Source organism: Motacilla alba, chromosome 2 (assembly GCF_015832195.1).
Source record: "Motacilla alba alba isolate MOTALB_02 chromosome 2, Motacilla_alba_V1.0_pri, whole genome shotgun sequence".
Lineage (NCBI taxonomy): Eukaryota > Metazoa > Chordata > Aves > Passeriformes > Motacillidae > Motacilla > Motacilla alba.
In genome coordinates, this window is record NC_052017.1 from 73,502,222 (window position 1) to 73,519,095 (window position 16,874).

Consider the following 16,874-nt stretch of genomic DNA (forward strand, 5'->3'; position numbering starts at 1 on the left):
TAACAGCAACATTTTCTGCTCTTAATATTCTGCACTTGAAAGAAATAAAAGCAGGAGTCATAGACTGAAAGAAAGGCATTTGGTTCTTCTGCAATTAATACTTTAATATAGTAACTATATGTTCATTCTTCCAAGAAATGTTCACTTTAAATCACACAGTAAAGCAAGGATAAATAATGGTAGATTTTAATATTGTAAAAATAATGTGATAGCTGGGAGAACCTGAGAGTTATGTTTGTCCACTCAAATTTACATTTATCAACACTAATCACATTTCTGCCTTCTTTTACATTTCATTCATCAGTAAGAATGTATCCATTGGAAATATTCTTGGCTCATGCTTTACACAAAGAAGAAAGCAACATATTCTGTTGAGTGGAAGCAATGGCCAGAGTTTCTGACAGAGTGAAAGCGAGACAAATCACAGTCCGGGGCCATTGCTTCCACTCAACAGAATATGTTGTGCTTTAACTAACAGAGCATGAGCACATATTGCTTTTTCATGCCCTGCACTTCTCAAGATCAAGGAGTCTTGCCTACCTTGCCTATCTTGCAATCCAAACTAACATATTTCTTTGAAGGTTAAGATATTATACTGATTTTGTGCCTTTTCTTTTCTTGAAGCACTCTCTGACATATATATATATATATATATATATATATGTATATATGTATATATGTATATATGTATATATGTATATATGTATGTATATACAACCATAAATAAACATGCACATGTGTATATGTGTGTTTCTTCTCTGTGCTTTTAAATAAATGGAAAAACAGCAGCACATTTCAATAAGTACTGACTAAAAACAAATCAAAGGATGGAATTGACACATTAAATAAATCACAACATTCCCTTCTTAGTGAGCAAAATGCCTAAGTACAACGTGGGTCTTGAAACATCCAATTCCCCTGAACAAAAAATGGGGATCCAATGACAATACAGAGAGGCTGCTGCTTTTAAAAATGAACTGGAATGAACATGGTTGGCTCAGTTAAAGGCTACATCTGTGGAATAAGCATCTTGCCATTCATATATCTGTGGTTTCAGTATGTCGGTGGGAGTGAATAACTCCAAAACTCCAAGTACTGAACCTAAGTCTTTTTTTCTTTTCTCTCTAGAGTATTCATCCATAATGCTGCCAACTTGAACTGTGTGGAGAAACAAGTAATTACAAACTACACTACAATTTAGCTTATATATGGGAAATATAGATCTGAAAGTAAATTTTCTAATCAAAGCATTACATTCTGAGCCAGCAACAAATTAGTTTGATTAGTTATTGTGCAAACTGTTGGCCTAAGAAGCCATCTGTAAATAAAGACAATTGGAAAAATATTGGAGATTATAAACAGCCATAATGTTAACTTGCTTTTGCATTTTCTCACCATGTAGTGCCAATGTGACATTGTAGAATCTGCACAGTAACAGTGTATTATGAATATGTAAATATGCCAAATATGCTCTAAGCTCCAATCTGGCATGTTGATAAAACACAAAGTTACTGCATGCTCTGAAACTGAGCATTAGCTCTCCACATTTGCTCACATTAATCCAGACTACTTCTTGTACTGCAGCTTGAAAGATGTTCAATTAAAACTCATTCTGCCTGGTATAAATTACTATTATTATGTTGTGAAAGAAAACCTGGAAATATCTGCTAACTTGTTATATGTGCACTGCCCTTACTCTCACCTCCCAGACAACCATTTCAGAAAATTGCCTTTAGTTATTTAAAATTCTGTCATAAACTGGTTTAAACAAAACAATGAAGAACTGAATGCATGCATAATTTTTTGAGAATTTCATACTTTAGGCAACTGGATAATAACTGTTGGCGATAGCTGTATTTTGAACATTTATTTTTATTTCCAGGGTATTTACTCACACACAGGCACACACACACACATATACATATACACTTTATTAAACTGATGTTCATTGCTAAAATCCATTGATTTGTCTCAAAGTATTTTTTAGAATAATCAAATATGAAGTCACTTTCAGCCCTCAAGTCCCAGAAAAATTATTCATTCAACTATTGCTTTGATGAGAAAAAAAAAAAACATGCAATGTAGCAGTAATTCTCTCTCAGTTTTTAACACTCAATAAGGTGAACTGTGTAGATGAGCTATCCAAACACAAGTTCTGTTATTCTCAGACAAAAATGAACACATGTAAATATCTAAATGATAGTCTCATCACAAAAAGACTGGTTATTTTTTTGCTAAAAATGTCATATTAATCATATGGAAGGTTTAACTTTTATAATAGCAGAGTTAAGGTATGTTTGAAAGCGCTAATTCAGAAAAGCTCTTGTAAATACTTATAAAACCAGACAAGTGTCACTATATTTTATTTCCATAAAAATTATTCTAAGCCCCCTGAATTTCCAAATTAGAAAGGTCCTTAAACGCATGTCTAACAGATATATAGGTAATTTTACTAGCATCCACTTGTGCTTAATGGCAAGCATATGCCAGCCAACATTTTCTAAATTATGGCTGACTCCTGGGAGTTTTGCATAGCTGAAGACTGAGCTGGGGAATGAACACAATTAAAAACTTGGCAGTATTTTCAATTCCTTCACTATCCAAAGTCCCAATGATGGCTATAAAATCAGGCAGATTTTGCAAAAGCATACAAGGACAGCAGTCTTGTATGCTGGATAAGATCTTTCATATATTTGGGTAGTATTTGACAGGGTCTCTAAGGCTTTCAGGGACATCTATCATCTTTGTCTGTTCCTTGGCTGTATTTGTACATTTGTATTTTTCTAGTACAGCTTGAAAAATATCTGCTAGCGAAAGCCTGACAAAAGGCTCTCTAGGCCACAGAAACCTGTGCAACTGGATAAAAAATTTTTCGTGTTGTCATGGGGTTACTAGGACCTCAAGGGTGCTGCTGCAAGAGAGCTGTACCTCAGATCTCATTGTGGTTTTGCTTGAATCTCCTGATCACTTGTTTGTCAGAAGAGGCATCCTAGAATCATGGTTCCTGCACTCAGCTTGCTGGCTGGAGGAATCCCATTGAATCATACTTTATCTGGTCCCTAATAAGTCCTCCCAAGACCTTAAATGCCAACCACTTCACCCTACACATCCATTCCTCTTGTGTGACTATACTCTCTCATGCCAGCATAGCCTAAAATTGTCTAATTATTTTAGGGCATTTAAAGTTGTAGGCAGGCATCCTGATAGCTATTTTTGTATTAATTTGTATATGTCCTTTTAATTTTTAAAGATAAGTAATGCACTATAGTTATTCTGTAATCACTTTTCAACTTGTCAAAAATTTTTTACAGTTTGGTAGACTAACTTTAGACTAATTCAAATATGAATCACATAAACCATGAAATTACCAAATGGAAAATTATGTATATAATAATTTTAATGCAGAACTTGATATATTTGGACTATAACTGAATGAACTCTTGGAGTTTATTTCCCTAAGTGACTTCTATCACCTTGATGTGTTTAGTGCCATCCCTGCTGATCGCAAAACTTATTCTGTCCAGAAGAGCTGACTGATAAAAGTTCTTAAAAATCACAGCTCTAAAGACAATAAACCTCCCACTTACCCTGTAGTCATCTGGTTTTCCCCATAAGAGATAGTACTTCTCTCAATTTACATTTTAATTACTTTTAAGTCATTTACCAATTTGCAAATATCATACTAGATGACTAAGAGAGAAAAGTAGAAAACATTATACCACATTTTGCAAAATGCCAAGCTAGCAGACAGATCTAACCTTACAAATCTGGGCCTTGCTGTCAATTTGCATTACCCAAATCACAAGATGTTTGGAACATTAAAGAAAATCTTCACTGCAATAATTTTCTTCGACAAATGTACTCATACATCACCTAAGAGTCAGACAGAGGAGATAGGCTGTGAAACATATTAATGACTGCTTCTTTTTCCAGTATGATTCAATCACAAAAGAGGAAAAGACAACCACATAACCAAAATCTTTGCAAATACAAAAAAAAAAAAAATCATTAGGCCATTCATCACCAGGTTGCAATATTCTCCCCCTTTTTAATGCAGGATTGGGTCCATTAATCTTTACCAATTAAAATAGTGTCAGACAAAGGTCCCTTCCAACTCAGAATATTTTGTGATTCTGTGAAATATGTTTAGTATATGACAGATCCCTTCTAATTTAATTAATGTGTGGTGTAACATTTTGAAATATGACTAAATTGTTTATGAACCAGTTGAATCAGGGCCTGTACTTTTAAGACTTTGGCAAATTTCCTCCTTTAAATAAATTCATTTTTGAAATGAAGGACAAAATGTCTGCATTCTTTCACACAAAAATATTCACTAGCATCACATTCATTATGATCATCTTTTACTACCAAAGGAGAAAAGAATTGGAAATCAATGGACCAAAACAAATCCATAGAGAAGGAAGCCTAAATGAGGGATAAAATAATGGCAAGAGGCAAATACTTAATCTATTTTGGTTCCTTGAAAGACTGATGCAAAGAAAAAATAAAATATTTAGGATAACTGAAGTGGAAAGGAAAACTGAACCACTCTGACTATTGCTCTCTCATCTTCTGCAACATCAGCATCTCGTCTGGCAACACTGATTGGTTCATGAAGTGAGCAGACCCAGCCATAGATGGGAATACAACTTGTATTGTCTCCTTCAGTGGTGGATTCTATCTGGATGTAATACTTATGCTTTGCTGCCTTTCTCTTGGGTTTATTTTGCATTCTTTCTTATTACAACCTAGTTTGATAAGTAGTTCTCAAAGTGTGCACAAAATTTTACCATGCATATGTCTGTTAATTGAGCAGGAATTTTTTCAGTAATTGTTATCCTAACTGTTTAATCCACCCCTCCTCCTGATACTTAGTCAGCTCACCACATTGCTTTATATAACAAAGATAGCAATTGCAACTTAAATTGTAATTTTAAGTAATTCTCTTGATTATGACAGAATTAAAGAGACTGCTCAACAGGAAAACTATGTCTTATCTGGGGCATTGGAGGAGTTAGGCATCATTATTTTCTTAGCTCGTGCACAGTGAAAGAAAGAGAAGTACTTGCCATTGTTATTAGGCACCAGCATCAGTAAAACAAAATCTCTGTTTACTAGGTGCTAGCTGAAAGGAAATCTCATAACTTCTTGGAAAAGGAGGACAAATACATGAAGGTTTTTTTCACTGCATATTTGCTCACATAATCTATAAATTCATATAAATTATATATTATCCAATGTCTGATTGGATCCTTTCGTTCAAGACATTAGAGCATGCAATACAGAAGAGGAAGAAATGCTAAACAGAAGAACTAACTAAAATCCAATATCAAAAAAGCAGAGCAAAGCAAAGAAACTCATGAAAACTTTGTACCCATATCTGAGAGCTTTCTGTAGTGAATTTTCATAGAGAAAAACTGTAGTTTAAATGAAATCACAAGATGATTCATTGATTTATTAATGATGTTTTTAACCAGCAGTGAGTGAATTACACATCAGGATCAGGATCAGTAATGCAAGATATAAACCATCATGTTAACCACTTAGAAAGTTCAATAAACTGCCAACTGTCTAATCCCTCTTCTCATTCACAGAGAGAGTTACGGGCACAGGTCCCCCAGTGACCAGATGCATGAGCAGTTGACCCCCTCATGCACAAGTGCAGGTACTCTGATTGCACATTTCTGTGGGGCATGTACATGCTTTGGCCTCATCCGCAAGCCTCCCACTTCCTACAGTGCACTAGCCCTCATGCTGCACCTCCCAAGTACACCTGCCTCCACCATGAAGTCATTTGTTATCAGGTCTTTCTTACAGAGATACAGAAGGAACACCACACCATCTCTCTCACACCTCACCACCCCATCCCCATCTCAACTTAGTGTGAGCCAGCATTTTAGACAGGGACAACAGAAGTTGAGTTGCATCTTTGTAAAATTCTTTAGTTCATTTCTTGCACCAGAGATAAAAAATAGAGATGAAAAATATTTTTTAGTCTCCTAAGAAAAGTCTTGGAAAAAATCTCCATATTTCTAAACCCATTTCAAGACCAAGTAGGTTAGGGTTAAATTGTGTAAATAATTGTGGTAGGTTCATCTTGGCTGGCAGCAAAAACCCATCCTGAGTTGTGGTCCCTTCCCTCTTCTGTTAAATAGGGAGAAATGACAAGGAAGAGGAGAAGGTTTGTGGATTGAAAAAAAAAAAATCAGGGAAAGTAAAAGTTGTTCATGCAAGCAAAGCAAAAAGTAGTCACTACAGATGTCCAGGCACCTCCTGGGAAGCAGGGCCTCAACCATTGCTTGGGAAGACAAATGCCATAACCACAAATGTCCCCCCCTTACTCCTCCTTTCCTTGATTCTTATTGTTCAGTAGTATGTAACATGGTATGGAATAGGCCTTTGGTCAGTTTGGGCCAGTTGTCCTGCTTCCTCACAGCTGTCCTGTCCCCTCACAAACACTTGCTCATCCACCTTCTACTCTCCAGTGGTAGTGGGAGCAGGGGTGAGGCCATGATGGTATGCGAACACTGTTCAGCAATAGCCAAAATTTTGACTAGCGTGTGAACAACACTGTTTTAGCTACAAATGCAAATCAAGCGCCACATGAGCTGTTATGAAGAAAGTTACCCCCATTCCAGCCTGACCCAGTACAGCAACTGAGTGTGGAATTTTTTTCTCATTTATTGAGAAATATCATGTTCACAGTAAAATGCAAGTATTTTTTAGTACTGAAACTGAAAAAGAATCATACTCAATTATACTCTACTGAAGGAATATTTACTGTCATTCATTTGGTGGAAATTATATTTACCAAAGAAACACATGGCTCAAAAATAACCCCACCAGCCAACCAACCAACCAACCAACCAACCAACCAACCAACCAACCAACCAACAGAAAAAACAGGTTTAGCATTGATCTATAGTATGATTGCACTGCATAAAACCAGTATTGATCATGTGAGAATGATCAAGCCACTCCTGATGGGAGGAATTCATCTAAAAGCAGAGAAAGTTTTAAGTCTATGAAAAGAAAAGTGAAAACCGAAGTAATTCAGGGATGCTTAGAAAGCAGGAAGACTTTCAAACTGCTTACCATCCAACCAAAATTAGTATCAGAGTGGGAAAATAACACTATATGAAGTAATCATGCCATGAGAAAAACTGCAGAGCAGAATGGAAGAGATGGAGTTTCACATTTTCCTGGTTGCAAGCTTGCTGGGGTCAGTTTGCAGATTTGACCCTGGATAATGTTAGAAAAAGATGACCTGTCTTTAATTCTTTCTGTCACTGATATTGCTTGTGGTCTTGACAAATTCAAAAAATGGAGCAGCTGGTTATCTCATTTTGTATTGAGACATCAGCAGAAGAGCAGAGAAGGAAGCCGAAGCAATGGCAGTGAAAAGAACTCAAGAAAATGACTGTCTTACATAGTCACATAGGTGAGAAATAGAAGGACACTGCAAAGTGTAGTAAAAATATTTTATATTTTGTAGTCTCTAAAAGCACAGGCAAAAAAAAAGATGAATTCCACAAATCAGCAGCATCACTGCCTCCCTCTGTATTTGTTTTTAATGGTTTTCAATATACAGGTCCTAAAATGACTATTCTTTTTTTAACAAAGCTGTTATTCAAATGCAAAATCATTACACCAATAAAGAGTAGATCAAAAAAAGCAATCCCATATTATAAAAATACCGTTTCATAGAACAACTTACTTACAAGGTAAAATAACATTTTTGGAGGCAAACATTCATCTAAGAACTGAACTAAGAAGTAGAGGTAAGAAGGAAGCCATATCCAGATAACAAAATTCCATGACTATAAGGCATAAAATTCTTCTAGTAGGAGAAGAATCAAAATACTGTTGAGGCATTTGTGTCTCTGCCAGAAAGAGGACTAAGTATGTTGCACTCAACTGGACAAGGCTTAATAAAGATGGAATGTGAACCAAGGAATCAAGAGTCAATACCAGATGATCAGAAAAAAGGGGAATGAGAAAGGGAACAATGAAAACACAATTGACAGTAACAAGTACATTGATAAACACATGTGACAAGGGACAAAGAAGGACAATGTGCCTCAGTTATGGCATTATAAATTACTAGCTTCTGTGAAACCACTTGTGTGATTGCAGAAGCATAATCAAGATTAGTCCCTAGCCTAGCATAAGCATGCTCAGATTTGAAAATGTCCAAACATTTCATCATATAATATAAATTATTTGGATTCCCTAATCACAGAAGCAAGTGGTTATGAAGAATTAAATTGCTAATTTCCAAAAATTAATAAAATTAGATTAATTACATTATCTTTCTTTAAATAACATGTTGGTTAGGGCAAAGTGATGACAAATGAAAAACTGGTGTTCTAAATCTGCACAGAAGAACGATCATCTTTCTGCAAATAAAGGTCAAAGCCAAAGGTCAATTTCTACATTGTCTATAACCTGTTTTCTTTAGATAAATGATCACAGATCCTACAAAGTCTTTCTCCCTTCTGAATAAATCCAGGTTAAAAGGGTTTTAAGAGGCCCAGTTTCTAGTCCAAAGAACAATGAAAATTAATAATTCCTAAAAGGTAATTTACTGTGGGTTGTTGCAATAAAATGGCCTGCTTGTAAATTATGGCCACTGCAAAACTCACATACATCAGTTCCACATATAACTTTTTTTCATTTTTTAATTCCTGGTTTTTACTTAAAAGTCAGGAACACAAACTAGGAAACTTGGAAAAATACTAGTAATATTACATCTCTGTCATTTTTATCTATCTGAAAAAAAGATACCATCTTTTACTTTGGTGAAATAAAGGGATTTTTCTACTTTAAAGTCTCTAGAGAAAAGCAAAATTAAAGAACTCTGTCCAGCGTACCACTAGGGACAGATGAAATAACTCCTAGTAGAACTTATCTTCTTTACAGCTAAAAGGGCTTGTTCTCTCAAACTTTAAAGGCCTTGTAGGAAAACCTCTTAGGATCAAGGCAGATAAAAAACTGTATTGCCAAAGCTTATATTCTCACATTATTTTAAACCCTATCAGTGACAGTCCAGAAGCAAGATCAACTAAACAGAAAACTGTTCTAGAATGAATTTGTTTCATATGTCTATTTACTTTTTGTAGAATCTAGAACATTCTCTGAGATCTGAATTCTTTTTTCATTTCATTTTGCATTTTTGCTGCAGTTTCTTGACAAAAATATAACATCCAGATGGCAGGATTTTTTTTGAAATAAAGTGCAGTCCTTCCTTGCTACTCTAGCATGATTAAAGCAAAATTTAAGTGACGATGAAAATTAAATTTAATAGAATGTATTTGATATTTTGTACATTTTTAAGGTTTACCTCTGGAATGCATTGAATACAGCCCATTATAATGTTTATATTTCTCTCTCTTCTAGAATTTATTTTACTTTTTCTTCCCCCTAAAAAGACCAGCAGCATTTCTTACACTTGCACAGTTTTATTAGAGAAACTAATAGCTTTCCTGAAGAAAGGGAATGAAAGAAAAAAACAAGTGTCTGCAAAAAAAAACCATATAAACGAACCCAAAATTTTGTCTTCTTGATGAGCCCAGAGACCACCTTTCTTCACTTTTATCAATGCCTCTTTATGTCCATGATTATATTTCTTTCTGCTTCTCCTTTCCCTGTAGCAGATTAGTATTATACTAATATAATAGTACAGTACTAGTTTTATACTGTACTGGGATGCAAAAAAAGACACTGAGTGGTCCAACTTTTATTTTGTTGCATACGTCAGGTTTTTTGCCTCAAAATTCATTTTTTGCCTAAAATTTTGCCCATCTCATACTCAAAATAGCCAGCTTTTGGGCTCAACATTGGTCCTACACGAGACCATTTGGCAGTCTCAAGTTAAATGTCATTGTTCAGAAAATCCCTGAACCATTCCCTGGGATAATGCACCCCTGTTATCTGTGGTGGTCTGCTTTTTCCATGTACCAATTCCCTCTTTACTTCCTCATACAATCTGGGCCTAGAAATTTGCCTTCTCTACCTACACTAACCACTTTACATTACTTGTTATGGGGAAGGCATATCCCGTCGTGATTTTATAGGAGAAATACTTTGGGAGTACATGGCTCTCCCCTTTTTCGTAAGGATCTAGCAAGTGGAGTGCTTCAAGAGGAGGAGGTAGTTGCTTCCATTCAAAGTGTGATGGAAGGAATCCTAAAGCAACAGTACCTAGGGAAGTGAGCCTACATTGGATGTCCTTGACAGGAATACAGGAAGAATTTAAACCTAATGATACCAAAATAAAAATCAGCAGAAGGAATATTCCTTTGTGAATTATGAAGGGCAGAGAACTCACTGCAAAGCTAAAACACCTTGGTTTCTGATTTCCATTCCCTTGGCATTATTGAGAATTCTGTGAGGGAGTAATGTACTAAAAATAGAAGGAAGGGATAGAAAACTTTCTCTTTACATTTAACTTTGTTGAGTGACAGAAAAGAGCAGTCTCTCCATCATGATGCCTGCTGGAAATAAAATGTTTTCACACTCTGCCTCCAGGTCTCTCCAGGTAATAATATAGTATTTTCCAATGAAAACCTTTCTGAAAGAATGATTTTTCTTTACTTTATAACTTCAAGTTTGGAAAAGTGGGTTCAAAATTTTGGAGATTCTAAATCTTAAGCTTCCTAGGCAATTTGTTAATAACTAGGGTGTCCAGAAAAGAAAATAGTGGACAATTGTGAGCTTGTAACAAAGCTTCTGTGAAAAACAAACTATTCATAAGCTTGGCATCTATTTATAATGCACTGTATTTATTTAATCTAAATATCTCTGTATAAATTTAATTACAATTTGATGATTAACTTTGTTGGCACAATATGTTATAGTAACTCTAGAGACATTTTCTGGAGGAGAAAGTGACTTGCAAATGAGTACAATCCACTTGCAACACTTGAAATACTTTCACATACAGAATTTAAAAGCACACAAAGGTCTGTACTTTCATTTGTACCGGTGATATTGTCATGTTTTCAGAGAAAAGTGCATCCTGTAATCAAGAAGAGTTGTGCATGTAAATGATGACATATAGATCTCAATGTTTTGTAAAACTTCCCAATGTTATAAGTAATAGTTGCATCAAATATTATAAGCATATGTGTTTTCATACTCAGCGAGTCATAATTATTGGTGAAAATAAGAGGACAGGTAGGGAGATGTTCATTTTAGCACAATTTAGGATTCCCAAAAATAAATTGAATGGATAATCAAGTTAAATATGCAGTAAAGAACAGAAATTGATGCCAATACATGTCTAATTTTTCTTTTCCTTTTTTTTTGCTTTGTTTTTCCTTCAATATTTAAGTCATTTTGTACAATTTTTTTTCTTTCCTTGTCCCATGAATTCTTATGCTAACATTTGACTTTAAAAGGTAGCACTGAACTGACACTGAATTAAAACTGAATGCTGTCAACAGATTGTCTTTGTCAAGTAGTTATCTGAATAACTATGTAAAAATCTCAACTACGTCTTTGATGAGTACTGCATGTAAATAATTCAACATAGCCCTAATCCCTGAAACTATTAAGAGACATGAGAAAGAGAAAACATAGTCTGGTTCAAAAACAAGCTAAGGGCAATATTATTGCATTCCTAAAGGGATGCTATGACGTTAATGAACCTTAAACATGCTAGCAAGTGGTCTCTATATAATTTAGAGAGCTCTTATAGGACTGTGTTATTTTCTTTGAAATGAATAAATATGTTTCTGCTATGCTGGCACTATGTAGGTATGTCAAGGACATTGAAGAATCATCAAGTATTGCAAATAAAAAAAACAATTCAGAAGTGCATTCTGAAATACATCAACACAGGAAAAGTGTTTAGAGATTGCTTTTTTATCCAACATATACCAAATCATATTAAAAGGATACCCAAGAATTGCCTAATTGAATAAAGACTAAATACACAGGAGGAAGGGGAATCAAATGTTAGTTATATTTATTTTTATGTAATTCATAGAGGTCATTCAGATCACTCCCATAGGACACACCAAATTATATGAACTCCTAGAATTTGCCTGAAGGAAGAGAGAGAAGTAGCTTCTGCTAGTGTCTCTAGTGATAATCATTTCATTTTTTAGAAAAAATACTATTGTAATTTCTAATTAATAGTTCCTGTTGTATTATATTTTGAAAAACCACAGAAACCATGGATAAAAAAAAAAGAAGGGAGAATGGCTGTTTTCCACATGTATTTAAAAAATAATGATTTGTCAAATCAAATACTTTTGTTGTTGTTTAATTCTATCCCTTGACCTTATTTATCAGCTTTAAAATGCAAAAATGCCTTAATTTATTATCTTTTTCTTGATCTTCATCATGTTTGCAGCACTCCCTGGTCATCTCACAAGAGGGAAAGTTATACCTTACATGATCTTAATATCATTCTACTTTTACATTACTGACTGTCAGATGAATTTTCACAGTGTGTAATTCAATAGCCCTGCAGTGCCATTTGAAGATGTTTTGCAAGTTTAATGGAACTGGAACAGAGCTGAAAAGAAGACGTGTTCAATAAAACTACCTCAATATCCCTTCTTTGTCTAGGGGTAATAGTATGTGTTTAAGAGCATAAGAAAAGAGTCACCCTTTTCCTCTTAAATATGCAATCACAAGATCATATCAGGTAGGGAAGAACCCTAGTGGGTCATCTGGTACAAGCTTTCTGTTCAAGCAGGACCATCCCAGACCACATGGCACAGGATTGCATCCAGATGATTCTTGAGTATCTCCAGTGAGGGAGACCCCATAACCACTCTGGGTAATCTTCTCCAGTGCTCGGTCACCTGCTCAGTAACGTTCTTCCTCACATTCAGATGGAACATCCTGTGCATCAGTTTCTGCACACTGCCTTGTGTCTTATTGCTTGTCATCACTGAGAAGACTGCTCTTGGCACAGTTCCTTCAGACACATACATTAATGAAGTCCCCTGTCATCTCTTCTAAAGGCTGAACAGGCCCAGCTTTAACAGGATTGGGCATATTAACTAACATTCAGCTAGCCTACAATCTTGCACACAGACCAGTAATGAACAAACATGTTGAGCTAACCTGGCTTTACATATAAATATCTCTTCATAAGGTTGATTTTTGTTATGAAGTAAGATGAAGTAAAAAATAAACCCAAGCAGTAAACCTAATTTAAGTTTTTAAAAAGTACAACATCATACATATCTCACAGACTCATAGAGTAGTCAAGGTTGGAAGAGACCTTCAAGATCATCAAGTTCAACTGTCAACCCAGCACTGAGACTATAACCCCTAAACCACCATAACATATCACCCAGCACCAGATCTAGACATGTATTAGATACCTCCAGGGATGGTGAGATGGTGACTCCACCACCTCACTGGGCAACCTATACCAATGCCTGACCAGTCTAATTGAGATTTTTCTTTTTTTTTTTTTTTTTTTTTAATATCTAATTTGAGCTTAAGGACATTTCCTCTGGTCCTCTCACTGCAGACACGGTATAAGATATCAACGCCCACTTCATTACAATCTTCTTGCAGGTGCTTGGATAGAGTGATGAGATTCCCTTTGAGCCTCCTTTTTTTGAGACTAAACAAACCCATCTCTCAGCTGCTTCTCCTAAGACAAGTTTTCCAGAGCTTTCATGAGCCTTGTTGCCCTTTGTTGGACATGCTCCAATGCCTCAATTTCCTTTGTAAAGTGAAGGAGCCAGGATCAAACACAATAAGTGAGATGCGGCCTCACCAATGCCAAGTACAGAGGGATGATCACTTCCCTAGTCCTCCTGAGTATGCTATTCTTGATACAGACCAAGATGCCACTGACATTTTTTGGCCACCTGGCAACAGTGCTGGCTTATATTGAGCTGTCAACCAGCATCCCCTTTATGCTGAGCAACTCTCAAGCCACTCCTCCCACAGCCTGTAGCATTTCATGGAGTTGCTGTGACCCAAGTGTGGGACCCGGCACTTTGCCTTATTGAACCTCCTACATTTGCCAAATTGTCCTTAGCCCATTGATCAAGTTTGACCAGGTCTCTCTGCAGAGCCTTCCTACCCTCAAGCAAGCCAACAATCTAACCCAACTTAATGTCTGCAAATTTACTGAGTGTGCTCTTGATCTCCATGTCCAGATCATCAATAGAGACGAGAAACATGACCAGCACCAAAACAGCCCTGGGGAACGCCACTAGTGGCCAGTGGTCAACTAGATTTAGCTCCATTCTCCACAACTCTTTGAACCCTGTCATCCAGCCAGTTTTTTTAACCATCAAAGAGTCCACCCAGGCAGATTTTCTAGCAGGGAGATGATGTCAAATGCTTTACTGAAGTCCAAGTAGACCACATCCACAACCTTTTTCTCATCTACCAAGCAGGTCACCTTGTCATGGAAGGAGATCAGGTTGGTCCAGCAGGACCCACCCTTCATAAATCAATGTTGACTGGGCTTGATCCCCTGATGGTCCTGCATGTGCTATGTAATGGAACTCAGGATGATCTCTTCTATAACCTTGCCAGGCACCAAGGTTAGGTTGACAAGCTGTAGTTCCCTGGATCATCCTTCCAACTGATCTTCTTGTAGATGGGCATTATACTTGGCAATTTCCAGTCACCTGGAACTTTCCAGTTAACCAGGGGTGCTGGTAGATGTTCTCTTGCAAATGTCTTTTTATTTATGTTGAAGATAGCTCTTTATAGGCAAAGACTCCTATGTTATTTCAAATATCACTAAGAACTTATTTCATACAGTCTAAGCCCCAGTATACTTATTTCTGTGAACCTATTAGAGAGAAAAATGGCAAATACAGGCATAAAATAAATGTACATGTACAAAAGCTGTAGTGATTTTACTCAGATATGTTACAGAAATTTTTTTGTTTGTTTTTTTGAAATTAAATGAGCTGATATTTTCTTGTAATGACCCTGCATTTTGAATTATAATTAATATTTATTATTTTATATGATAAATGACACAGAAAAACAGCTACTTTTCAGTTCATTTTCTGGAAAATTGTAAAATTTTCAAGGTGTGTTCCAAAAACAAATTAAATGAAAATATCAAATGTCAAACCTAAATGGCTCTTGCACTTTACTTTTATATGATAAATTAAAAGGAACAAAACCAGCAAAGACCTACTATATTAAAATGCAGTGTTCAGTACAATCAAAGAACACTTTCATCAGGATGTCTGTGAATAGGTGGTTTTAAATAGCATAGATATAAAATTTTAATTGCACCTGAAAGTCACAAACAGAATATTTATTTTAGTGAAGAAAAATATATGTTCAAATGCATAATTCACTCATTTAATTGCCTATATTTCCATTTAGACATATATTTATTTAAAATATTTCCACTGTCCCAGTGAATATATCACCAAACCTATGCTTATTGCCTTCCAGTATGATACACAGTTTTTGGTATAGTCTCCTGAGGGGACAAGAAAGATGGCTTTGATGTCAGTTTCAGTGATTCCTCAGTATCAAAGGCAAGGAAAATTAATGATAACAGTGAAAGAAACTGCAAAAAACAGTCTAAAGACCTGAATTTCACATTCTCTAAGCATATGCCTTACAGGATTGCCTCTCTGAATATCACTGCTAGTTAAAAAGTAACTTGATAGTTTACTTCTTTTATGTAGCAAGAAATATATCCTTTTATGCTGGCTCTGTTGCTAATGGGTAGCCTTTGAGCAACGGAGAAGATATTCACAGTTTATGATTTCCAATTTAGCTTGATGAAATGCTTAGAAGAGTGCTAGGAATTAAAGATTTTGGGGAAAAAAATTACCTAGTAAGTTATCACCTTTTTTGAGTTTCAAACTGTTTCAGCTTTTGCCCCAAAGAATTTATGCAAGTGGATGGAGTGAATGGGTTTCAAAGTGAAAAGAAACATTACAGAGTTCCTTTCTGGTATAAGCATAAAATGGTTTAACAGCAGACACTGTGAAAAAAAAAAACCCAAAAGACCAAATAAACCAAAACCACAAACAAACCGCCCCCCCCCAAAAAAAAACCACAAAAAAACCCCACACTAAATTATGTGAACTAAGTGGTAAAAATACAAAACCAAAAAACAAAAACAAGCCACACCAAACTAAAACAACAAACAAACAAACAAACCCAAAACTAATTTGTTCATAGAAAAGGACGAGTGAGGACAATTTCAAACACATCAAAAGTTCTGGAAAGTTTCAATCAATATCTGTATTCTGGGGAAAAAAACAACAATCATGTTATATGTTGTTAAAATTGTATTAGGTAATATAAGGAAAGCTAAGTGCTGTGTGTTTCTATATCTTTTGGAATTCTCTAATATGAACAGGAGCTTTTGTCTTGTGAGAAATAGTCTAGCATGTGATACAGTGTTTGGAAGGAAGTCGCCACACCTGAAAGACAGGATGTCATCCACGACCTGAACAACCTCAATAAACCCAGAAAACCAACAAAGTCCTCTTCTGCATCAAAAGCAATGTAACCAGCACAGGTTGTGGAAAGTGAATCTGCCCCTTTGCTCTGCTCTGGTGAGACCCACCTGCAGGGCTGCATCCAGCTCTGGGGCCTCCAGCAAAGGAAGGTTATCAACCTTATGGAGGAAGTCCAGAGAGGGCCAGCAACATGGTCAGAGTGATGGAGCACTGCTCCTACAAAAAAAAAAAAAAAAAAAAAAAAAAAAAAAAAAAAGAAAAGAGGCTGAGTTTGTTCATCCTGTAAAAGAAGAAACTTTGGGGTCACCTTCTAGTGCCTGAAGGGAGTCTACAAGAAAGACAGAGAGAGCAATTTTTAAAAAAGAGCAGGTAGTAACTGAAGAAGAGGGAATGGCTTCAAAGTGGAAGAGAGTAGGTCTAGATTAGATGTAAGGAAGG

The 16,874-nt window shown here is 35.8% G+C and overlaps 2 long non-coding RNA genes across 3 annotated transcripts in view; one reads left to right on the forward strand and one right to left on the reverse strand.

Moving 5' to 3' along the window:
- The window catches only part of LOC119697936, an 80,453-nt gene that overhangs the window by 15,036 nt on the left and 48,543 nt on the right, over positions 1–16,874 (forward strand). The gene's annotated exons all lie outside the window — the stretch shown is intronic.
- The window catches only part of LOC119697937, a 28,480-nt gene that overhangs the window by 7,918 nt on the left and 3,688 nt on the right, over positions 1–16,874 (reverse strand). Inside the window, exon 2 of the long non-coding RNA XR_005256007.1 lies at positions 16,544–16,652. This is a non-coding gene — a long non-coding RNA (uncharacterized LOC119697937). The remainder of the gene's footprint in view (positions 1–16,543; positions 16,653–16,874) is intronic.